We start from the raw sequence: 26355 nt of genomic DNA on the forward strand, positions 1-26355 counted from the left end.
ATGTTAACCACAACACCAAAGATTCAATACTGAAGTATATAACATAAAACAAGAAGGATCAGAGGCAAAACCCACAAAAGCCAACCAAAATAAAGAAAACAGTAACACAAGGACAAAGAAGCAATGGAAACACCAACCTACCAGAAAGCAAAAGATAAAATGGCTATAAAAAGACTTCATATTTCAATAATCACCCTAAATGTTAATGGACTGAACTCACCAGTAAAAAGGCACAGAGTTGCAGAATGGATCAAAAAACAAAACCCAACTATATGCTGCCTCCAGGAGACACATCTCAGCTCCAAAGACAAATATAGACTCAAAGTGAAAGGGTAGAAAATGATATTTCAAGCAAATGCCATTCAGAGAAAAGCAGGAGTAGAGGTACTAATATCAGACAAAATAGACTTCAAAATAAAAACGGTAAAGAAAGACATTGAGGGACACTTTGTAATGATAAAGGGAATCATGAACCAAGAAGACATAACACTTATTAATATCTATGCTCCCAATCAGGGAGCTCCGAAATTTATAAAGCCATTACTAACAACACTAAAGGGAGAAACAGACCAAAACACTATCGTAGTAGGAGACCTAAATACCCCACTTTCAGACATGGACAGATTATCCAAACAGAAAATCAATAAGGAAATAACATCCTTAAATGATACATTAGACCAAGTGGACAGAATTGACATTTACAGAGCCTTCCATTCTGAAAAAGCTGCTTACACATTCTTCTCTAGTGCACGTGGAACATTCTCAAGGATCGACCATATTCTGGGAAACAGAGACAGCCTCAACAAATATAAAAGGGTTGAAATCAAACCAACCATATTCTCTGATCATAATGCTTTGAAACTAGAGGTCAACTGCAAAAAAGAAAGCAGGAAGAATCACAAGTATATGGAGATTAAACGACATGCTACTGAAGAATAACTGGGTCAGAGAAGAAATAAAAACAGATCAAGAGATCCATAGAAACGAATGATAATGATAGTACAACATATCAAACTTTTGGGACATGGCAAAAGCGGTCATAAGAGGAAAGTTCATATCATTACAGGCCAATTTCCAAAAACAAGAATGAGCCCAAATAAACAACCTAATGCTTCATCTTAAAAAATTAGAAAAGGAACAACAAATGAAGCCTAAAGTCAGCAGAAGGAAAGAAATTATCAAAATTAAAGCAGAAATAAATGAAATTGAAAATAAAAATAAAAAACAGTAGAAAAAATAAATGCAACAAAGAGCTTGTTCTTTGAGAAGGTTAATAAAATTGACAAACTCCTGGCTAGACTCATTAAAGAAAAAAGAGAAAGGACACAAATAAACAAAATCAGAGATGAAAGAGGGGAAATAATGACTGACATCACAGAAATACAAAGGATCATACAAGAAAACTATAAAAAATATATAACACCAAATTTAATAATCTAGAAGAAATGGACTAGTATTTAGAAAAATACAATCTTCCTAGGCTGAATCAAGAAGAACTGGAAAATCTAAATGGACTGATCGGCAGTATGGAAATTGAAACAATCATCAAAAACCTACCAAAAAGTAAAAGTCCAGGACCAGATGGCTTTACCAGTGAATTCTACCAAACATTTAAAGAAGATTTAATACCTATTCTCCTCAAATTCTTCCAAATAATCAAAGAGAGGCAATACTTCTCAACTCATTTTACGAGGCCCATATTACTCTGATACCAAAATCTGGTAAGGATAACACACAAAAAGAAAACTACAGACCAATATCTCTCATGAACACATATGAAAAAATCTTAAATATGATACTAGCAAACCAAATACAGCAATATATTAAAAAGATTATACGTCACGATCAAGTGGGCTTCATTCCAGGGGCACAGGGATGGTTCGACATATGCAAATCGATTAATGTGATACACCATATAAACAAATTAAAATATAAGAATCATATGATCATGTCAATAGATGCAGGAAAAGCCTTCAACAAGACACAGCATCCATTTATGATCAAAACACTTAACAAAATCGGTATAGAAGGAAAGTACCTTAATTTAATAAAGGCCGTATATGACAAACCCTCAGCCAACATTACACTTAATGGTGAAAAACTAAAAACCTTCCCTCTAAGATCAGAAACAAGGCAAGGCGGTCCACTACCGCCATTGTTATTCAATATAACATTGGAGGTCCTAGCAAGTACAATCAGACAAGAGAAAGATATAAAAGCATCCAAATAGGAAACGAAGAAGTCAAACTGTCACTATCTGGATGACATGATTCTCCATATAGAAAACCCTAGAGACTCCGTAAGAACACTACTAGAAGCAATAAGCAAATACAAAATCAATGTTCAAAAATCCATAGCGCTCCTGTACTCTAATAATGAAGTGTCAGAAAAAGAAGTGGAAAAAATAATTCCTCTTGCAATTGCAAAAAAAAGAATAAAATACCTAGTAATAAATTTAACAAGACATGAGAAGGACCTAGAAAACTACAAGACCCTATTAAAAAAATCAAAGATACAAACAAATGAAAATATATTCCATGTTCTTGGATTGAGAGAATCAACATAATTAAAATGACCACATTACTTAAAGCATCATACAGATTTAATGCAATCCCCATCAAAATCTGATAAAGAAATAAAACAAAAAATCATCAGATTTGTATGGAAGCACAAAAGACCCCGAATTGCCAAAGCCATTCTGAGAAACTTCAAATTATACTACAAAGTGACAGTAATCAAAACGGCATGGTATTGGCAGCAAAACAGACACACAAACCAGTAAAACAGAATCAAGAGTCCAGAAGTAAAACCATATTTATATGGGCAAATAATTTCCAACAAAAAAGCCAAATATGTACAGTAGAGAAGAGAAAGTCTCTTCAATAAGTGGCACTGGGAAAACTGGAAAGCCACCTGCAAAAGAATGAAACTAGACTGTTGTTTATCACCACACACCAAAATTAACTCAAAATGGATTAAGGATCTGTATGTAAGACCTAAAACAATAAAATGCATAGAAGAAAACATAGGAACTAAACTCAAGGGCCTCGGACTTAAAGAGGATTTTATGAATTTGACCTCAAAAGCAAGGGAAGTAAAAGCTAAAATAAATGAATGAGACTACATCAAACTAAAAAGCTTCTGCTCAGCAAAAGAAATCATCAACAAGGTAAAGAGAAAACCATCCGAATGGGAAAATATAATTGCAGACAATGCCTCCGATAAGGGCCTAATATCCAAAATACACAAAGAACTCATATAACTCAATAACAACAGAAACACAAAGGATCCAATCAAAAAATGGGCAGAGGATCTGTCGGAAGAGACACTTCTCCCTAGAGGACATACAAATGGCCAACCAATATTTGAAAAGGTGCTCATTTCCTAATCGCTAGCTATTAGGAAATGCAAATCAAAACCACAATGAGATACCATCTCACACCTGTTAGAATAGCTATAATCAACAGGACAAATAATAACAAATGTTGGAGAGGATGCAAAGAAAAAGGAACCCTCATACACTGCTGGTGGGACTGCAAATTGGTACAGCCACTATGGAAAACAGTATAGAGGTTCCTCAGAAAACTAAGAATTGATCTACCATATGATCCAGCAATCCTTCTACTGGGTATTTACCCCAACAACTTGAAAACTCATATCCAAAAAGATATTTGCACACCGATGTTCATAGCAGCATTATTCACAGTGGCCAGGACATGGAAGCAACTTAAGTGTCCTACAATAGATGATTGACTAAAGAAGCTGTGGTACATATGTACAATGGAATATTACTCAGCCATAAGAAGAGATGAAATACTGCCATTTGCGACAACGTGGATGGACCTCGAGATAATCATGCTAAGCGAAATAAGCCAGACAGAAAAAGTTGAAAAATCACATGATATCACTTATATGTGGGATATAAACCTAAAAGAAAAAAGCAACAAATGAACAGGACAAACAAACAGAGACTCACGGATATGGACTATAGATTAGTGGTTACCAGAGGGTAGGGGGTCGGGGTGGAGGGGGATGTAGACAGGGTAAAGGAGGTCAAATATATGGTAGCTGAAGGAAATTGGACTTTGGGTGGTAAACACACAATAAAATATACAGATGTCAAATTATAATGTACACCTGAAAATTATATAATTGTATTAACCAATGTTACCCCAATAAATTTAATTTTTAAAAAGTAAAAAAAAAAAAGGCATGCATAAGAGCAAGTAAAATATATTTTTAAGTTGTGTCTACAATATATTGAGCTTCATAATGGTATAATCAAATTACTCTTATACTAAATCTATTGTCTTACTGATGAATATAGGCATTCTGCCACTAGAACCTTATTTCTTCAGGACTTTTCAATGCATTGTGTCAATAGTGCATGCTATTTCATCTGAAACCAGCAGAATTCATCTAGACAAGGTGTGTCAGATATGCTGACTTTTTCTGAGATGCATTATTTGATCTGCAACATCACATACTTAACTGCTCATAGTACTATTAAAGGTTTTTACCCCACATTCTGGTAAGTTCTATTTTGAGCACTTACAATAAAAACAGAGAGAACACACTGGGTTTATAATTGTGTATGCTGCATTATTGAATATTTTCCTAATGGAAGAACATTACCATTTTATTTAGGAATCATTGAGAACTGAATTTTCCATTTACAACTTTCTGTGTCAGATGATTGGAAGAATTTTCAATAGACCAGGCTCCGGCTATATACATTTCCATTCTTGTTTCTCTCTCACCCCTCACATGCTCCCAGTGCCAAGAGTTATAGGTAAAGTTCCTTTCATGCTATCATGTATGGCCTTGTACTCTCATGCCACAATGGTGAGCGAACCAGCACAATGGGTGGTAGAAATATTCCTGGAAGCCATACCTACACTAGAATGGCTAGCAACATTGTAACTACATGCAGTAACTGTAAACTATATAAAGATATATCATTAAACTCAAAATCAACATATCCCCAACTCAATTTTCCTTTATCTGGAACCCCTAAATGCCTGCAGCTACTTCAAAGCATCTGAGAAATTTAAGAGAGAGGGGGAGTGAAAATAGACAGCTACCTTAACCAATTTCAGTTACAATGTCTTATTTTTGAAACTTTAAAAAAATATATGGCCACGTAAAAGATATTACTGCCCCCCCACTCCCGGCCCAGGGTTTTTGGAAGGAGCTATACAAGCAAAGATTCATGAAGCTTAAGCTTCATTAAGTTCAAGTCAATCAGTCCCTGCAGAGGAGCACATAGGATCAAAATGAGAAATATCTTCAGAGATCACCAGTAGAACCCCCTTGACACAACCATGGGAAAACTGAGGCCCCCGGAGGTTGTGTGACTCCTCTAGGATCACCCATCTGGTTGGTAACAGAGCTGAGATTAGAATCTTGACACCAAATCCACTGTTTCTTCTCTAGAGTACTTCGAACTTTTTTAGCTTTTTTCCTTAAGATCTTTAGGCTTTGGGAGCTAAAATTATGTTCAATGTGCATTCAAGGAAATAAAGTGTTTAGGAGAAGTGTCACTCCAGATTTCATTTAGACAGAGTACCAAATAAATACCTTTTATCCCTGTGATCGGTCTCAAAGCCCTTCACAAAGTACTTGTCAACAGAGATATTTTGCTGATCCACTGAATCTTGCACGACAAAGAAAAAAAATCCCTTTAGTAAGTCATAATGCATAATGCACATGTTGATGATATATGGTTTGATACCAAAATAGGCATGCTTTACGCAAAAAGAGGAAGGATTACTGAATGCTAATACTAATGCTAATGTTAGCTTATTACAAGTGTCTCATGCTGTGGCTCTATTCTAATTGTGCCTTGAGATAAAGATTTAATACCCTTCATTTAAATGACAGTATCTTCGTGTTGAGTTTTTATGGGCTGCAGTATGTTCCTATACTAATATTTCAATGCAGTCATTTCCACCCCGAAAATTTATTTGATCTGACAATTCACACACATCACAAAATTAAAACAACTTAAATGTCAGCTATCTGGGCCAATCTTCTGTTGTCTTCATGTATGCAACAATCATTTATTGAATGCCCCTACTGTGCCAGACACTGTAATAGGGAATATAGGAGAGGCACGGGATATAAACGGATACAAAGATCAATGATACAAATAAGATGTTTGCCCTCATGGAGCTCCTAGACAAGGGGGAGAAATAGGTACCTGGCCCAATGGTTACAATGCAATATCGTAGCGTCTGAGAGCACAAAGGCAGGGCACAGTCATTCAGCCGGGGACAGGGAAATTCAAGAAGGCTTTGGAGAGCTGACAATTATTACAAGAAAACATTCCCCAGAGAAAGAAGAGGAAGGGCATTCTTAGAAGCAGAAAGACCAACATATGCAAAGGTTTGGAAATGTGAAGGAGAATGTTTAAGAAACAGCTATTAGTTTATTTTGGCTACAACTTGGAATGCCGAGGAGCAGGCAGAGTGGTAGCAGGAGAAAGGCCTAAATGCAGAGTGTCACATCAGCCTGGGAAGGCTTTGTGTACCTTGCTAAGGAGTTTGAACTTGCTTCTGTAGGAAAAAGCAAGCTTTTAGACAGTGTAGTGGCCTAATCAGATCTGTGTTTAGGGAAGTCAAGTACAGGAGGCATTGAGTTACAATGCTGTGTGTGGCAAAGGTCCAGGCAAGAAGTAAGAGCCTAAGCTACGAACATCTCTGTGACTGTGACGACAGCATCCACTGGCAAAGGATCTCTAGGGGTATTTTCTGATACCCACCTCATTGTAAAAGTCTATAACTAGAAATGTCAGAGCTGCATAACCAGACTAGAGCCCTTCTCATCTTCTTTCATACAGCAAGCAGTTATTTACAACACAAAGTTCCTAGATCATTTCTGTACATAAATAAGACATGTCCCAGGATGACCTATATCTGATTCTTTCCTCCCACTCTAGCTTAATGACATCCCATGACAATTATTTATTTTTTCTTTTTTATAGTCAATAAGGGTGGATCTAGATGGGCCAATAAGTGTGATTTGTAGAGATAACAATAATGTAAGAGGCTTGGGACCTAAGTCTCAAAGCTCCTCCTTTCTAGGTCAAACAGGAAAATACAGAAATGTACTGGTCCAATGGAAACAGAAGCATCACCTTATTACCAGGCCAGCAAGTGCCCAATAAGCTCCCAAGTGTGGAGTTCACTGGTAAAACCTAGAATGAAGAAAAAAGATGGAACTTTAGGACAGATGGGGGCTCTGCTCTCATCTCATATCTAGGCCTTGAGGCCTGAGCCTTCAGGCATGCATATGCTGAATGGGCCCTCAGAATTGACTGCAAGTCCACTTACCCAGCAACCAGAGTGGATGAGATCTGAAGTGGGCACTGGGACAAAGGGCGAATTACCTACCTCTTCCCAATGAGTAATCCTGCTCAGGGGGCTCTCTCAAGGGAGAAGAAGGGGAAGGGAGCACTTAGCTTGGGTCCAGGAAGTGAAAGCCCAAACGGAAGCCCGTTATCCTGGTCAATCAAATGTGGTCAAGAAATATTGCAGATTCTGACCGTCCGAATGATCAGGAGGCCCCATAAAAGGATGGAGAGTGGCAGAAACCCTCTCCCCCTGTGGTGAGAAGAGCAGACATGTATAGTGGAAGGCAGAGGTTGCTAAATAAAATACAGAATGCCCAGTTAAATTTGGATTTCAATAAACAACAAATAATCTTGTAGTCAAAGTATGCCCAAAATATTGCATGGGATATGCACTCAAAAATTATTCACTGTTGACCTGAAATCCAAATGAAACTGGATATCCTATAATTTTATTTGATAAATCTGACAATTTCAGTAGAAGAATCTTCCTCCATGGCATAGATATTTATATCCCCACATCTGAACTGGAATCTCAGAGTTCTAGAAATGGAAAACTTTTAAATCACCTAGTTCATCAGCTTAAATTTATTCATGATAAGAGTGAGTAGACCCAGAGAACTGCAGTAATTTGGCCCAAAGTCATGCTACTAATTAATGGCAGACCAAGGAATAAAATACATCTGCAGATCCTATTTTGGTGTTCTTTCTCCTCTGCCACCCCAAGCCTCTTTTGTCCCTTGGCTCACTAGCTCCTGAATTACATGAAAATTCCCTATGGGCAAAGGGAATTATTTTTTAATACCTTCTCCTAATGCCTAACACAATGCTTTATGAGCTCAGGCAGCGCAATCGATATTGTGAAGTGGCAGACCACGTGGCTAAATTACCTGGATAACTGCCACCTTTTTCCACTTCACTCACACCTTCTGTGTTCTGTTTTTGTGAACCTGTTTTTTTTTTTTTTGGGGTTGCTGGGATGTTGGCACAGCCTCCAGCCAGGTGTGAAAATTGTCCTAGCCCTCTGAGAGGCCGTGAAGCATGACATTCCGAAGAACATAGCGCCTTTGGGAAGCATCCTCTCCACTGAGATAATGGGTTCGAGGAGAACACAGCTGAGACCTGTGAGCTTGCATGAAAGGAAGTCTTATTTTAATCAAGAATTTTGGCTTTCTCCACAGCAAACCTTTGACCAGAGCTGCCAGCAAAGAAGCAGCTGGACTTTTAGGATTTCTTTCTCTCCTTTCCCTTGCCTCCCTCTTGTGGACAAGCAGGCAAGCAGTTAGTACAATGGACATGAGGAGGTTACAAGTCCTTAAATAGCCCCACAGACTGACAGATTGATGTCCCTGCACACATAGCACTTGTTGGGCCAGCCCTTAACAATTTTGTGAAGTGGGGTGATCTTCACTGCCCTCCATTACTTCTCACAACTCACACCATTTGTCTTCTCCCTATTCCCAGAACTCTGATCATCTTCTCCCCTTCCCCAATCTCTTTCAACCTCCATCTCCACGTTCCTTCCACTATAACCCAACCAAGACTTAGGCTTCTTGGAGTCCTAGTGCCCCAGCAAAGGAATTCTTTACCTCTCTAGGGTACAAGTTGCATCATTCTGAATAGTAGAGACCCCATAGTCTTAAGCAGGATGATGAAATGCTTCATGATGAAAACAATAATATTTATTTAGCACTTAATAAGTGCAAGCTTCTTTTGCTAAGCACTTGACACATATTATCTCATTTACGTTCATAATCCTTACAGCAAACCAATGAAGCAGATACCGTGCTTATGTCCATTTTCTAGGTGAGGGAACTGAGGTTTGTTTGGAAATATTAAATAATGCACTCAAGCTTTTACCCCAAGTGGCAAAACTGGGGTTCTGACTCAAAACACTGGCTCTAGACTCTAGAAAGCCCTTTTAATAGGACTTTAGCAATGGAAATGTTCTGCGTATCCAGTATGGTAGCCACTAGATACAAGTAGCTACTGAGCACCTGAAATGTGACTATTGCATTTTTTAAATTTTAATTTAAATTTTATTTAATTTTAATTTAAATAGTCACAGATGACTAGTGGCTCCTCTACTGAATAACACAGCTTAGAACACAACTCCTTGTTATTGTAGCCACTCGCTCTCCCCTTCCCCACACAGAGACTCACATGCACACCCTGAGTGTGTTAGGGACCATCCCATCACATAGAGTTAAAGTAGATCCTGACTAGAAAATTGATAGTTGACTTATGTTTTCTTTGATGCAAGAGAAAGTGAATCAATAATATGAGAGATATGAGCTCTTATCCTCGCTCTGCCAGTGACAAGTCACATAATTTCTCTGAGCCTTAGTTTCTGCCTCTGTACAAGGACAGAGCAATATTTCATGATCTCAAAGATCACTTTCAGCTCTAAGGATCCACAGTTGGAAAGTACCCCCACAGAACCCCTCTCCAGCTCTCAAGGTGGTACATTGAAAACAAGAGTCCCCAGTGATGAGTCTGGCACCAACAGTGATTACCTGGAGGAAGAGTCAGCAAGCATTCTTGATTGTGCACATCCAACACCCCAAATATATGGGGTTCTTTTTTTAGAACCCTAATCAGAGGTTCATTTGCATAATTAACATCTTTAGGAATAATTGCAAATGACACATCTGTTCGCCATCACTCCCTCCTTGACAAACTATGTGTTATAAACACAGTTTCCTCAGCTCTATAAACACTTGGTGCCTGTCCTTTGCTTGTTGCTTCAGGCACTTTCCACCTTGGGGTGGTGATAACCCTGTGTGACCTATCCCTGTGTGGTCCCATCCCTTCTGCCAGTAGTGCTCAAACCAGATGAAGACCTGCTTACAACAACTACCCATTTTGACTGGCCACAGAGCATGAGTTCTTAATCTTGGCTCCCTAGACCAAGGCTTCAGAGGATTCATGAAATTTGATGAAATTCTGGGTGAATACACTTGTGCAGTATGTTCTGGGGAGAGGGTTTATGACTTCTGTTATAGTTTCAATAGGTGTTCATGATCCAAAAAATAGTTAAGAACCACATACTATATGATTCCCTTCATACACGAGGCCATAATAGGTACATCTATAAAGATAGAAAGTAGATTAGTGGTTACTTAAGGCAGGGATGAAGAGGGAATACAAATAAAATGATAGGAGGGGCAATAGCTAAAGGATCCAAAGTTTCTTCCCAAGGTGATGAAAATGTTCTAAACTTGATAAGCTACACATATCTCTGACTATACTAAACACCACTGACTGGTACAAATTCAAACGGGTAAATTGTGTGGTATGTAAATAATATATTCTTTTAAAAACCATTTGTAAAAATTAACAACCGTGGCTTAGAAAAAGGGGCTATAGACTGTGCTTACTGACAGTGAGGCTGGCCCTGCTCTGTTCCCAGAAAGTCTTGGATAGCACCAAGCATCATTCTTTACTGGAAATAAGGCCAACTATACATGGGGCCTCCCGTGGAGTACGGTTTCATAGTATCAGAAATGCTCTCTAGGCCAGTGCTTCTCAAACTTCAACAAGCATGTGAGTTACTGGATGATCTTGTTAAAATGCAGATTATGATTCAATAGTTCCAGGGTAGACCCCGATGGTCCAATGAATATGCTATAAATAACAAAGTGCTAGACCAAAACTATGTTAGCATCCTCTCGCCTCCCCTAAATCTTCATGCCATCCAGCTACTTATGACAATGCTTAATTTCCTTAGATAACATAGCCCTGGCCCAATTTAGCCCTTCAGAATGAAATTGCCTCTCACAAAAAGCACACCTAGCTCCAACAAAACTTAGACAAAAAACATTATTCCATCAGTGTCCTAAATGTAAATTTTCTTTTGCTCATCCCACTAAACATTTTACTTCCCCAGTACTGGGTAAGAAAGCATGGGACCGTGATGCTTATATTGAACCAAGGGAGTGTTCATCTAAGGGGACAAAGCTTTGGGTGGTCTATATGAAGTAGGTTGCCTCAAGAAAGAATAAAGACCCCTTCATTAGACTTATTCAAGTAAAACAATATCATAGATGCTATACATTGAGTGACATAGTAGATTGAAAAATATGGCCACGATATTTTACTATTCCCATCAAGGTGTGGAGAATCTGGGCTGGCCCTGTCAATTGTTTGTGCCCATCGAATGTGGCAGAATTGCCGTTGTGTGAGTTCCAGAGCCCAGCCTTCAAAAGGCCTTGCGGTTTCCTCCCTCTTGAAATGCTGCCCTGAGAATGCCATGTAAAGTACCCAGTCTAGCCAACTAGGATGAGAGAACAAAGTACCCTAAGGGACAGCCAGCACCATCTGTCAGACCAGAGAATGAGGCCACCTTGGACTACTCTGTACCCCTTCCCTAGTCAGTTCAAATACTCAGTTCCCCACATAAGTGAGTTCAGGTGAAAACAGCAGAAGAACCACTCGGCCAACCCACGGAATTGTGAGAAATAATAAATCACTGTTGTTTTATGTCACTATGTCATTCTGAGGTGGTTTGTCACGCAATAGTAGATAACTGAAATAGGTAGGATAATGAACTAGGTAACATCTAAAGACTCTTCAAACATGATTCTGTGTTTTAAGAAATGTTAGTGGGGCTGGGTGGTGGGGGGAGGTTGATTAAGCTCCTAAGAAGCTTTTTCTTCTATACATCTACAGCTCTGTTCTCCATTTACAAGTCTGGTTTCTGCATGTGATTTGCCATGTGTCGAAAATAATGAATGCTCCATCCCCACCCCCAAAGAGCCTCTCCACATCTTTAGTGACTCTATTGTTATGGGGTGTCTTGCTTGAACTGCAGCAAGGATTTAGGTAAGTTTGGAGGTACTAGGGTTAGGTCACATCTCCCCTCTGTCAGGAAGTGCTCTACCTGGGGGCTTTAGGATTTAGATTGGACAAAGTTGGGCAGTACTGACATGGGGTGCCTATGGGGAGAGAAAGGGAAGCAGGATGACAATGGTGAGGATGGGGTAATATTTCCACCACCACCCGCCAACTGACCTCAAGACCATCACAAAAGACTAATTTTAAATCTCAAAGAGGAATTATGCCACAAGCTGAAGGAACTTGAGGAAATCTAATTATACACGTGCTGCTTTAGAGCCCAGAAGATAGAGCTGGAAACAGAGTTTCTTCCCTTCCTTACCCTACCCCAACTCTACCATGCATACAAAGCAGCTTGGGCTTCCTAAGAAGAGTGTGGATGTGCACAGTGGGGTGCCCGTTTTCAATGAAGGCCCAGTCATTCAGCACAGGGATAAGGGCCCCTGGGCAAATGAACCAAAGCACATGAGCAAAGCTGTTTCTGAGTATGCGTGATACGCCATTACCTTGGGGACACTATGAAATAACTAGGGGGCTTCAGCGGAGAAGGCGTCAGAGGTCCAGCCTAGGCAGATAGAAATCTATCTGGAGCATCAGTGTGGATGTGTCCAAACGTGTACTTGGAAACTAGTTACACAATGAAATAAATACCTTTTTCAGTTTCTCTTGCCGATGGTAGAGATCCCCATGACCCACACCAGATGTTCTGATGCCATCCAGGTGCTTTGTACATTCTTCCTTTTTCAAGAGCTAGTTTTCTCCAGGTGTTTTAGGTTATTTAAAAAATTAAGGTACTTTCCCAACCTGGGTATATATTTCAACTAAGTTTGAAGATAAAGTATGGAATGAAAGTTTGGAACTCAGAGGGATAAATTAGGACCTCTCATCTAGCTACTCTCCTTTTATCTGTTTATGGTAGAATAATATAGAGATGTTAGTCCAGGTACTATTTTACCTCAAGTAGTATACAGATTGCATTATATCCTTATTCAAGAAGGGAAATAAAACCATAAGTATCATAGACCAGGTTACAGAAAATAGACACAATTTTCCCGATTCAACTAGTTTTTTGTTACATCTTGTTGTTATTGGTTTCCTACAGCTTATTTCTTTTTAGTCTAACCATTAGGGAAATGCTATATAAACCATTTTTAAGTGCACAGTTTAATAATTTAGAAATAGCTAGCAAAATTGAAGAAAAAATTACCTTGTAACTGAGCAATTCCACTCTTAAGTATAGACCCTGAAGAGAAAATCTCATACATGGGCCTGAGGAAACCTCAACAAGAATATGTGCTGCAGTATCACTTGTAGCAGGGAAAAAACATATTTATCAACAGAGTCGAGTGAAATAAATTTAGAGTCATTCATCCAAAGCAATACAATGCAGCCGTTAAAATAATTGACCAAGATCTATTGGTATTGACATGAATAAATCACAACATAATGTCCAACATAAAAAAGTTTTAAAAGGATACATATAGAATATACTATAATGATTAACATTAAAAGCCCACTCACCAAAGAGTACTACATATGTTTTCTGTATGTATATATGTATGTATGTATATATGTGTGCGTGTGTGTGTGTCTATATATATAGTAAAAGTAATTTTAGTGAACAAGAAAGATAAATTCTAATGTTATGATTGCAGTTCTTTCTGGAAAGAAAGAGAAATAAATCCACAGTGGGGTAGAAATATGGAGATTTAGCTATACTGCAACATTTTATTTCTAAGGATGACAAAAAGAAAGGGAAGAAGGGAACTAATGCTAATATGGAAAATGTCAACTTTTAAATGGCGGTTGGTACGTGAATATCAATTATATTCTTTTTCACAGGTTTTTGTTTAAAATCTTTTTTTTTTTTTAATTTAAAAATGATGGACAGCTCATCAACAAGGGACTTCACACCCTCTGCTGTGGTGCCTATGCTAAAAACATTCCTGGGTTTATTAGTGACCAAGGTACAAGTAATAAGCACATCCTTGGATTAAATGCTAATACTCATCTCTTCTCATCCCCACACAAACTATTTTTCCTTGTCATTATATACATTTATTGCCTTTGGTTTCTGCCGAATAACACTCGCCCCAAGAGAAAAGATGAAAGAGAAAGGGGGAAAACATGAAACCAAACCTTTGCAAGACACAAAGAAACACTTACTCTGTTAGAACATACTTTGGACTGCTCTGTGTTTCTTGTCACCTCGGGCATTCTGATTCATTCCGAGCATCTCTTCTAGATACAAGTCATTTAGCCAGCCGACAGGAGGAACAATTACTGCTGGCTTAAAAGATTGGTTGATTTCTCCAGCTTCTACTTGTGTGCAGTTCTGGCTCTCTGACAAATCAAGTCAGATCAATTTGTACCCTAAAGAGTAAATGGGAGGATGCAATTATTTTCAGGTTCAATAGAAAAGCATTTCATTTCAAAGGGCTGCTGTGTGGCGTTTCTTTTGAGATTCACTAGGAATGGGTCAGGTCCATAGGGAGTAAATGATGAGTTCTCAGGGGAACAGCTCATCTTTGCTTCCCACTAAGCTTTGAGAACAGAGGTCCAATGTGGGGGTGAACAGATAGCACTCTTCACTGAGAAGGAAGGCTCTACATATTCCATTGTCTTAGTCAGTTCAGGCTGCTATAACAAAATACTATAGACTGGATGGCTTATCAACCTCAGAAATTTATTTCTCACAGTTCTAGAGGCTGAAAGTCTGAGATGTGGATGCCACTATGATCGAGTCTTGTTAAGAGCCCTGCATCTAGGTTGCAGACAGCTGGCTTCTCGTATCCTCACATGGCAGAAGAGACAGCTAGCTAGCTCTCTGGCCTCTTTTTACGAGGGCGCTAATCCCTGTCCAGAGGGCTCCACTCTCACAACCTAATTACTTCCCAAAGGCCTCACCTTCCAACACCATCACAGTGGGATAAGCGTTTCAGCACATGAATTTGGGAGGGACACATTCAGTCCATTTCACCCATGTTTAAGAAATATTTTCATTGTCTCACCAGAAGCAGTGAGTCTCCTAAGAGTCAGAACACATGCCAAAGATTCATAAGGCCAGAAACCCAATTCTACTGGCAGCCACATCAAAATCTAGGAAACTACCCCTGAAACGAAACCAAAAATAGCAGAAATAAACTTAGAAGAACAAGAAGGAAAGAGATGAGAAAACGTTAGAACCTGTCTGGCCCCTGATACTCCAATGCCTTCCTTTGCTTGCTAACAGATTTGTCGTTTGGAGTACGGTGTTGGGGTTTGGTTCCGGGTTCCTGTGGCTGAGGGCTTCCCCCGTGGGCTCTGCCTCCTCAGATGTTATTTAATACTTCAACTCAGTCTTCAAGGTCAGATTCACCACGCTCCTACACATTTTCCATTCCCTCACCCCACAGACATTACAGTTGATACACAGGAATTGGAATGATGTAGCTTAAACAAATGGGCTTGAGAGGCTGGTTGGGCTCACTTCTCAGCTCTGCGGTTTATTGTTTTAAGACCTCGACAAATTATTTAAGTTTCAATTTCCTCATCTGTAACAGAACGACAGTAATAGTACCTTCCTCATAGGGTTGTTACAGGACACAGTGGGTATAAAGTTTGTAACAGTACCTGGTGTAGCTCAAGCACTCCACAGATGTTAATTATGATGATTGTTATTGTCTACTGCCTTGGCTATGTGATGCTATTTGGTTTCCTATGAAGAACTTGGAGATTTTAAATCCAAATTTTAGTGGGAACGTGTCTGTTACATGAGCAACATATATTCCATTTCAGTAAGGCTCTATTCTCAGAGGTCAGGCAAAGGCTTCCTCTGAGCGATTCTCATTTATCATAGAATTGTCATCCTTCCTTATGTTGATCTCCATGGCAATCAGATATTTACTCTTGCTCCCCATCTCTACAACACTCTATGTGAGGTAAATTTATTCATGAGCAAAGTAATGTAGCAATGGACGAAAGGTTAGAAGGCAAGAATTCTGTTTCTTTCCACGGCAATAACCAATTTCGTGAGCAATTTGTTTATAATTTCTGCCTTTTGGTTTCCTCATCTGGAAAAAGGAGGATCACTTTCATGCTCTATTTACTTCACTGGGTTATAAAAAACTGAAAAATGAACATTGGCTTGTAAAGAGTAAGAAGGAAAAGAAATGCAAGAGACCATTGTTGGTTGATTCTCTTTATTCTGACATCTGCAAGTTGCTGAATGCACGAACCCAACAGAGTCTAACATGGTAACTCCTAGAACGCAAGAAGTATGTCTGTATAATACTGCTTACCAGGATTCATGTTGTAAAAATCATATTGTAATAACAAGGGACTTCATAAATATTGTTGATAATGGTGGATCCCTGAGTAAAGTTTAAAACTTTTCAATATAAACTATAATTTATGTTAACTGCTCGTTGCGGCTATATATTATTTAAACTTAGCAAATTAAAATCCTTCCATCCTAAAATTAGAAACTGACCATGCACAGCTTCCAGTTGGTTCATTTATAGTATTTGTATCTGATTTTAAATTTTTTATTTTCATAAAGTAATGCTAAGACACAAATAAATTTTTAGTGTGTTTGTTTCTGTTTAAAAAATACAACTGTAATGTAAACTATTAACCAGCTTTGTGTTTTCTGGGAATATTTCGACAGTCTCTGGAACTAAGCCAAGCCCATTAAAACTTTGTTTGCAACAGAAAATGGCTTCCACTTATGAACATTTTCTTTATGTTTCTGTTAAGACTGGCCTACTGTCACTGTTATCAGCTGCACTATCCCATCAGAAACGATGCTCACAAAGTAAATTATAAATAGTTCATTTGTAACAAGCACTTCCTGCTGCTAAAGACGCATGAGCACCCAGCTTCGTATCCCTGAGCAATTTGGAGATGATTAATCACCACTCCTGCTTAGAGGATACAAATATAGGCAACTAGGGAACATGCATTTATTGACATTAATGGGATTTGTTTCAGTTTTTTTAAAAAGCATGCAATCTCCCTAGTTATAGTGAGACCAGAACTCTCAGGTCCCTTTGTCCCAAGGAAATTACTATGTCCTTGTCTTCATGCCTTCGTTCATAGTGCTTCCTTGGCCTGCATGCCCCTACTCCTCCACTCTTTCTGTATGTCAAAATCCTTTCATATTCCTCCTATTCTCTGATGCCTCCATCCCACCTCAACCCAACTCCCCCTCTTCTAAGCTCTCATAACCATGTACCTGTATCTCTGTGTAATGTTTATTCTGCTTTGCTTTTTAATTCTTTGTCTCACACAGAATTATATGTTTCTTGAAGGAATGTGACCCATGTCATTCATATTTCTCTCTCTCTCTCTCTGTATGTGTGTGTCACTTTCCCTCTCTCACCCCCTCCCTCTCTCAATACAAATGCATATACAGCACCTACATGATGCTTTGCACATAGTAAACACACAATAAATGTCAATCAATACAATAGCCATAATAGCCTTAATACTCATTAAGTATATTATCTATTAAGTACTTCCTATGTGACAGGGTTGTGCAAAACTCTGAATTGGAAGAGAATTACAAGATAAATAAGACAGTCTAAGGAAGGACACAGGCAAGCTAATAAAGACTACAATACATTGTGATAAATGCCCTGACAAAAATATATAATATAATATATGAACACAAGGGAGGGAAGGAGTCCAGACAGGCTTCACAGAAGAGGCAAGCTTCAAGCTTCAACTTAAAGAATGAGAAAAATTCACCAGGTAGCAGGCGTGTGGCAAATATGGAAGCATTAAAAGAAAAGGATATTGGTTATGAAAAAATTATAGAGGTGTGAAAAGAATAACGGTTGGTGGAAAGGGTGTGCAGCATGTGATTGGAACATTTGGCATGTAGTGGTAAGTGTGGGGAGATAAGCTGGAGAGAGAAGAAGCCAGATTGTAAAATGTTTTCAATGCCAGGCTAAGAAGCCTCACCTTGACCCAGCAGGCTGGAGATCTGTCTCAGGCTCTGCAGCAGAAGAGAAAGTGAATCAGACCTGGGTTTTAGAATGATCATGCTGGTGGCTGGCAGCTCAACTGATCATAGCTTTTGGCCCTTGTTTTCATTTCCTGCCCTGGCACTGGCGTTTCACTACTCTCTGGGGAATTTAGAGCAAATGCTGGTGAGTTCCTAGGAACTGTTAATTCCTTTTAACGCTTCAGTCCAAAGCAGTCACATTCTCAGAATATAAATTTACTTTTGCATACTTTCACATAGGCAATCATAGCAAAATAAATGTTGTTAATTAGTGTTGGTCTTAAAGACTAACAGCATTTAATCCACACCTCCCCACCCCCATAAAATAGCATCGCCTTTATAAGGAGTCAAAGAAGGGAATGGAGCAAGTGAAATGTATGAATAAAGCAATCAGAGTAGTTTAATTAAGTGAAATTCTACCAGCTGCTGTGAATGTGACCCACAGCCTTATTTTGATTGTATTTCAAATCATCCTTTGTAAAGAAAGAGAAGAAACGTGCCTAGTAAGATTCTCTCTACACTCCTTTCCTCACACGGATACTTTTAGGCAAACCAGATCTTAATGGAATCATTTTTCAGATCAACAGTAAGAGGCAGTGGGAGCAGCTGGCAGTGACCCTCTGAGCCTTGCTAACAGTGCCTAAAATGCTTCATGGATTCTTCAGGGAATAGAAATATCCTAAAGCTTCCAAAAAATGGGAAAGGAGAAGGGAGGGGGGCAACGCTCTAATTCTCAATCGTTTCCGCCACCCTCTGGTTTGTCTTAAAGAGCAGGGAGGGGACTCTCCATGAGCTAAGAACACTAATTTTCCAAATACCATGCTCTGTTTTTCAGGACCATAACCTTTAGCAGTCGGAATGCAAAGATCTCATTCCAAATAGCCAATTTCCTCTTCCCAGTCCTTTGAAGGGAAACAATTAGCCTGTTCATTTTAACTGTTGACTTATCTCTCTCCAGTGAGTGCAACAGTTTAAGTTTGGACTTGGAAGTTATACCTCCCAGGTTCTGATCTTTGATCCACACCTTTCCATGTGATTTGGACAAATTACTAACCCTCTTCTCTAGGCCTTAAGTCACCTGTAAATGGAAGTAAAGACAGCATCCACTTCAAAAGTTGTAAAAATGAAGTAAAATAATGGATGCATTTGGCACAGAATAAAGATATCGGAAATGTTAGCATTATCAGCTAGTGTCAACAAAACCTTATTACCTACTGCCTATTGTCTAGGAATACAAGTTAGTGTAAATCGGTTTATTACATTGCTTTAGAAATAAAGTTGTAGGATCTGAATTGTAAGAGAGTCAATGAACACCAGATCCAACTAATCTACTCTTTGGAGAAGGAAACTGAAGTTCAGTGATCTGCCCTTGAGCCCCTGCCTCTTAAGTGGTCAAACTGGGACCAGATCCTTGGGTTCTCAGCTCCAGTTAAGAGCCCTTACCACCATGTCGTTCTTTGCTCTATGAGAAAAGGATCTGAAACCACAGAAGGTCACTGAGCACCTGAGAAGCTGGTGTTTGGTTAGATACTCAGCTCCTAGCCAGAGCTCATCTTAGGGTTAGGGTGACCAGCCAGCTATGTGAGTTTCTCAAAACTGAGGGGTTCCCAAGATGCAGTACTTTCCATTCTAAAACCAGGACAGCCCCAGGTAAAGTAAGCAGTTGGTCACCTTTCTTAAGACAGACCTTTAATAAGTATTTATTGTATAGGCGAATGAATAGCTCCTGAACACCAACCAAGTTCCCTGTATGAAGGTGGCTGGCTGGCTTATTCTGGGAATGGAAGACTCATGAAAAAGGCAAAAAGGAAGGGTCTGGGCCCTTCTGTCAACAATGAAAAGTCCGATTTGCCAGAGAACTGTGTCTTCTTGCTTAAAAGGAAAGTCTTTCAAAATGGATCCTTAGTGAGAACAGAAAAAGTGAAAAGTAAATATGAGCCACTAAGGACTTTATCTAAGGTCCTTAAAACACAGCCACAGCCTGGGTGCAGGCTGGCCCTGGTTCATTTTCCCTCAAGGCCCTGTCCTAGCTGAGGACTGAGAATGAGGTTCATCTTTTCCTTAAATGTGGAGAGGAGCACCTGCACTGTTTCAAAGAGACATGCTAGGTCTGTACCTCCAATGGCTGCATGGAACAGGAGACCTTAGTAGAAAAGAAAGCTTCAAACCTAGAGAACTAACACTGTATGAGAGATAAAAATGGAAGGACAGAAGAAAAAATACATCTAGACAGAGTAATTAAAAGATTCTTATACTGTGAGTCATAGCCAGCCTAGAAAGACAGTAAGTCCAAAGCAATATATTTCAGGGCCCAAGAATTTGCTGTGTATAAACAGCCATCACTGTCCGTCCAAAACAAAATGGTTGTTGCCCTGAAATCTACTGCTGCATTAAACTAGTACAATAAGTGTCCCTCTGACACAATTTATGTAAAATTGCATACTAGCAATGTGGTCCTTGTTCAATAAGTAGGTTAAATCCTGAAGCATGTGGAAGATATTTATTCTCTTTTTTATAACAGTAGTTTACTGCACAAAATCCACCTGATGGTGAGAGGTAATAATCATGCCTACTGATTATTAATTTTTAGTTCCTTTTTAGAAAGTTTCCTCTTCCGCCAAACATGTTTTCAGGTGATCCTGAGCAAATCACATCCCTTCTGTAGACCTGAGCCTTCTCCTGGACTTGGTCAATTAAAGAGCTCATTCCTGTTCTTTCATTATTCTATGACAATGTAGTAAAGGAAATATTTTGCTTATGCTCTCAATACAGCAATGAGGCTCTGACTTGTCTTAGACTGTTTTTAGAACTTGTAACAGACCTAGAGCAAGATGAATGGGACTGATTCCTTGAGCTCCCAGAAGCTAGATTTAGAAGCCCAGCAGACAGACTTGCCTAAATTAACCAGACCGAACATCCAAACACCAGACATGCATAAAGGGACAGAGAGGTTGCTGTCAACCTGGTTCTCATCCAATAGCTTTAATTGTTTCTATTGCCATTTCATGCACAAGTTATTCTTGCATCTGGACCGAGCTCATTGAACCTGAAAAAATAAGGTCCATATGCCTTGTGATGAAACTTGGCAGGAAATCTGGGATCTCCTTCCTCAACAGGGCTGTGAATATGGATACCTTCAGCATAAAATTAACTAACTAGAAATACATTTGTTGTTCATTGTCACCCCTACCAACAGTATACTTTTTCTGACTTGCCACTACTGTCTCTCCTGTTGCTTAACTAACTATGCTAAGCAGGGTGAAGTGTAGGCAAAATTTAATAGTAAATGAAGTCACCAGGAGAGATTCTCTCCATTTCTCTTTGAGTACCCCACTATGATTTTGGCTATGCCAATTACCTCCTGCTGCCCTATGGTCAACAGCATACCACAACCTGGGTACTCCAGCTAGAATTGCCACTATCATGGTATTATGCTCTAGAATTTTCCAGAACCATGTTTCTTTCTTTGGAGTTATCTATCTCTGTCCCATTTTTAGGGATTTTATGGCCAACAAACTAATGAATCTTAGTTAATTTAGATGCTAAAACGGGACTCTGGTACATTTTTACTTTACATTCTTCACTTTTATAAAACAGAGATGTATAATAGTAGAACCAATGTCTCATCCACTTTATTTACAAATCCTGCCTAAGTAGTAGAAACCAGACTGGGAGTGAACCCATGAGCAAATGGGTATTTCTGATTAAAAAAAAAAAAGAAGAAGGAAACAAAAAATTATTGAACTCCAGAAGCACACCAAACATTTGACATACTCAGTTTTCACAACTCTTCTGATTGCCTCACAACTTTTGTGCATTTTGCCACGTTTGGGGAGGTCCCTGCCTTATGAGTTCTGACTCCATAAAGAAAAATCAGAAAATTTGCTTCCCCAGAGAATTTGGCAGCTAGAACACAGGCATGAAGCCTAGGATCTGCCACTAAGATGTACCCAAGCAACAGTTTAATCAGAAATGATGAACCAGAGGAAGGAGGGTATGCCTGAGACCCATTTGCTGACAAGAGTGGTGGCAGAGGCATCCAGTTTTCTGGGGTACCAGTTGTTGTAACATCAGTTCCTGGCTCAGCATATCACTGCTGGCAGAGTTGCAATAGATTGTGAGTTCCTGGCAGCCATTCCATGCTCTGGAGGAAAGCAGGGTCAGCGGCTTCCTTATTGGGTCACTTCTGCAGCATAGTTTCAGGCCTTGACCCCAGAAGCTTAGCCTCAAGCCTGTTTCTCTAGCCCTCTCATTGCTTTGTGACTTACCCAATATCTTTTCTGTTTAATCAGCTTGAGTGAGCTGCTGTTGCTTATAATTAACAGCCCTGAGCATAGGGAGATAAGTATTGCTACTATCTCCTCTTACTGAATGGAAACCAAAGTTGAAAAATTATAAGAAACTAAAATGAAAAAAGAAAAGTTAAGTAACTTGCTCAAGGACATACAGGTCATAAGAAGGAGAGGCAGGATTTGAATCCAGAACTGTCCAAAGACAAAGTTACTGTTTCTTACAATATATTTACTGGAAAGATCAGGGAAGGAGCACCTATGTGGGGTAGGGTAAGGAATGGTCCTGGTAACATCTACCATTTCCACTCGCTCTAGATACCTTTCAATTGGAACATCTTTTTCCCTTTACTTGAGCTCACTTTTCTGGCTTAACGGTGTGCCAATAAACATATGGGTGATGCTAAAGATAAACCAGCACCACTGATTTCCATTGCTACCTTTAAACATTGCCATTCATAGTTTGTAAGGGGTGGGACCACTATCTGTAGATTGCTCAGGGGGCGGCCAACTGTTGGGGTTTTGTTTACCATTGCTTTTGATGAATCACAGAGAGTTATGCATTATTTATAAACTTAGGTTTGAAGAAAGTTCCCTTGTGCAATTTCTATTCATTGACTCCCCCAATCCAAGACTGAAATAAATACCAGCAGATAATGAAGTATGTAGCCCCACCTGTGCTTTCAAACTGTGTGAACTAATGCCCAGAGAACCAAAAAGAGAAGCTGCAAGAGAGGGTTTTAATTCTGAGTCCTGCCATATATATTAAAAAATGAAAACTGGGCATATCGATAGATGAATAACAACTTAGAAATAATCTGCTAGGTACCTGAAAAAACCAATATCTCTAAGGTGAAAAATTAAAAGGAAAAAGATATCAAGCAGATGCTAAGAGCAGGTCTAACCAAAATGTGAAGTTGCAGAAATCCATCTTAGAGCTCTCAAAAACCCATTCTTTCATCCTCAACCCTCAACTCCTCAGACACCTAGATTAAATTCTCTCACCAAACTCCATTAAAAAAACCTACTCATTCTCCTTCGAAGCAAGATACAAATGACTAATAACAACTTAAAGAACTATTCCTTCCACACTCATTTGCACTAAAATTCAATCAAAATCTTAAGTAAAGGGATTACATTTTATAGTGGACATCAGTCATTTGTAGTTGCCCCCAAACTTTTTTTTTTAATCTTCTACCAAAAAATGTACTATTTGACATATATTTTTAAAAGTAGGCAAAATATTGTGATGGTTAATTTTATGTGTTAATTTGCCTGGGTCACTGGTGCCCAGATATTCAGTTAAATTTTATTTCTGGTTGTGTCTGTGAGGGTGCTTCTAGATGAGATTAGCATTTGAATCCTTAGACTGAGTAAAGCAGATTGTCCTCCAATATGAGTGAGACTCATTCAATCCCTTGAAGGCCTGAATAAAATAAAAGGCTGAGAAAGAATTTTTTTCCCTCTGCCTGTCTTGAGCTGGGACTTTGGTCTTTTCCTGCCTTCAGACATGAATTGGAACTATACCATTGGCTCTCCTGGATCTTCAGATCCAGTAGTACAGATCTTAGCCTCCAAAATTACATGAGACGATTCCTTATAGTAAACCTCTTGATCGATTGACTGATTGATTGATTGATTGACAGATAGATAGATCCTAATGGTCTGTTTCTCTGGAGAACCCAAACTAATACATATATGTACATATTATAAAGTATTAGAAAGTAATGAATAATTGTGGATCTACTACCCAACCCAAAAAGTAAATTGCTGTTTCTCTCATCTTTTCTATTCTCCAGCCTTTTTATCAGATATCCAAAAATATTTTGAACACCTTCTTAGCATTTTGATAGTTCCCCTCTTTGTAGATCCTGCCCTCTCAACAATAAATAAAAAATTGTATTTCCTAGTTCTCCTTGTGCTATGGTCCCTAGGGTGATTGTGATTCAACCAATCAGATGCACCCATATTAGACTGATTCAGAACCAAGTTATATAGAGAATATGAATATGAGTTATTTGTTTTTCTAGCATGAACTGGAACCAGCATCGTGGTGTCTTCTTGATTATAGCAGATGCTGTAGCTCTCTTTGAAAGTCATTTTGGAATATGGAAATGCACAATGGGATTATTCTGGAAGCTCACCTTGAGTCTGTTTCTTTAGCCTTTGTATTGGTTCTTTAAGTTCTTTATCCCTTAATAAATTCCTTTCTGTCTAAAGTAACCAGAGTAAATTCATTGACTGTAACTAATGAACTCTGATCAATACAAAAACTGGACAATAAGTTATGGCAAACAACAGACTTCAAGTACATGGAACCTAAGATTGACTCTTTGACCTGGTTGGGTTTGAAGTGACTGAGTATTTGGATATCATTAAATAAGGGGACACTAGTAACCCATGGTACATGATGTGATAAAACAGCAACTTACATGATTACCTTTTGTCATTTGAAATAAAGTGTCTACTGAAGCCAAAGTTTTGGCTTCCCTTTTGATTGCTTCTCCACATACACAATTATGTGGGACTAAGGAATATAAGTGTGGATTGGGATGGCTGCCCCTATTAGCATCACTGAGCTTTTAAAAAGAAAAATACAGGCTAGAGAATTTAAATTCTCAGACCAAAGTGCTGTTAGAGAAACAAGGAATTTCTAAGACTCCCCTAAAAGAATTTTTTTTATCTCTTATAGTCACAGGGTTGTCATGGACCAAAGCAAATGCAGAGTCAGATCTGGCCAGTTACTGAATTTCAAAGTAGGTTGAATTCATGTTCTAACTAGATCACTTATATGAAAGTCAGGGCATTATTTGTAAAAGTGGGAACCATAAAAATTGAAATGAAAGTTTTGGGAGGATCTAGATGACTCTGGGTACCTTCAAAACTTGTACCTTCTTTACCAAAAGAAGATACTACCTGGCCCTGCTTGAAGACTTTATAATAACTTCATCTGAGACAGTTACATTCATACAGAAATTCTAGTTTTCCTCATGTGTTACACCAGTGACCTTTCATTCCCTCCAGACTTATTACTAGTTCTAATTTAGCATGCCCATAGGGGCTAATTTAAGAAGTCAAATATTAGTCAAGTATAGGGCAGTAGAGGGAGGATGAAGTGAGTAAAGGGGATCAAATATATGATAGCTGAAGGAAACTGGACTTTGGGTGATAAACACACAATAGAATATACAGATATTAAATTATAATGTACACCTGAAAATTATATAATTGTATTAACTAATGTGTGTTTATCACATTAGTTGTATTAACTAATGTGTGTTTATCTTCCTCTACCCTTCACCAAAAGTACCAATATATATTTGCCAAGGTAACTGTGTACTAAAGAGAAATACCTATATCTTCCACAAATTATTGATCATGGCTTTGGATTTCTGCTAATCTCTAGGGACCCAGAATGTCACTATCTCCTCCCTCCCCAACCCACCCCTACATAGAGCAGAGCCTTATCTATGGGGATCCAGTGATAAATGGAGTCTGAGTCCAAGTTCATCTTATGGTGGGCATAAAGATTCTGTTAATTCAACCTCTGGTTATGTCCCCAGCTCCAGGATTACAGTCTGAATGGGTAGTCCAGTAAATACCAGAATTCTCAAATTGGCTTCCTGACTCAAGTAAGCACTATCGGGACTGCACCTTCCTAACAAAATAGTAAACCAAATGCAATGCTACATTTCTAAGAGAATTCTAAAAATTAGTGTTATCATCATAGAAAACTGAAGGAGTGGTGACTTCTGTTACATCTCCAATTAATTCACCTGCTTAACATGTGCTGTGAACAGATGGACCTTACAGCATGGTAGTGGATTATCAAAATCTTATTCAGTTACTTCTGTTGCTGCTCTTCTTCCTAAAGTTGTCTGTACTAGAGC

The 26355-nt window shown here is 38.8% G+C and overlaps 1 protein-coding gene across 2 annotated transcripts in view; it reads right to left on the bottom strand.

Annotated features, from left to right (window-relative positions):
• Window positions 1–26355, bottom strand: part of TMEM178A (transmembrane protein 178A) — a 148508-nt gene that overhangs the window by 99621 nt on the left and 22532 nt on the right. For both annotated transcript variants that reach the window (XM_039887349.1, XM_039887350.1), the window contains exon 2: window positions 14354–14560. The gene's annotated coding sequence lies outside the window, so the exon portion shown is untranslated. The remainder of the gene's footprint in view (window positions 1–14353; window positions 14561–26355) is intronic.

The sequence above is a fragment of the Pteropus medius genome, unplaced genomic scaffold (genome assembly GCF_902729225.1).
Source record: "Pteropus medius unplaced genomic scaffold, Ma_sr-lr_union100, whole genome shotgun sequence".
NCBI classification, from domain to species: Eukaryota; Metazoa; Chordata; class Mammalia; order Chiroptera; family Pteropodidae; genus Pteropus; species Pteropus medius.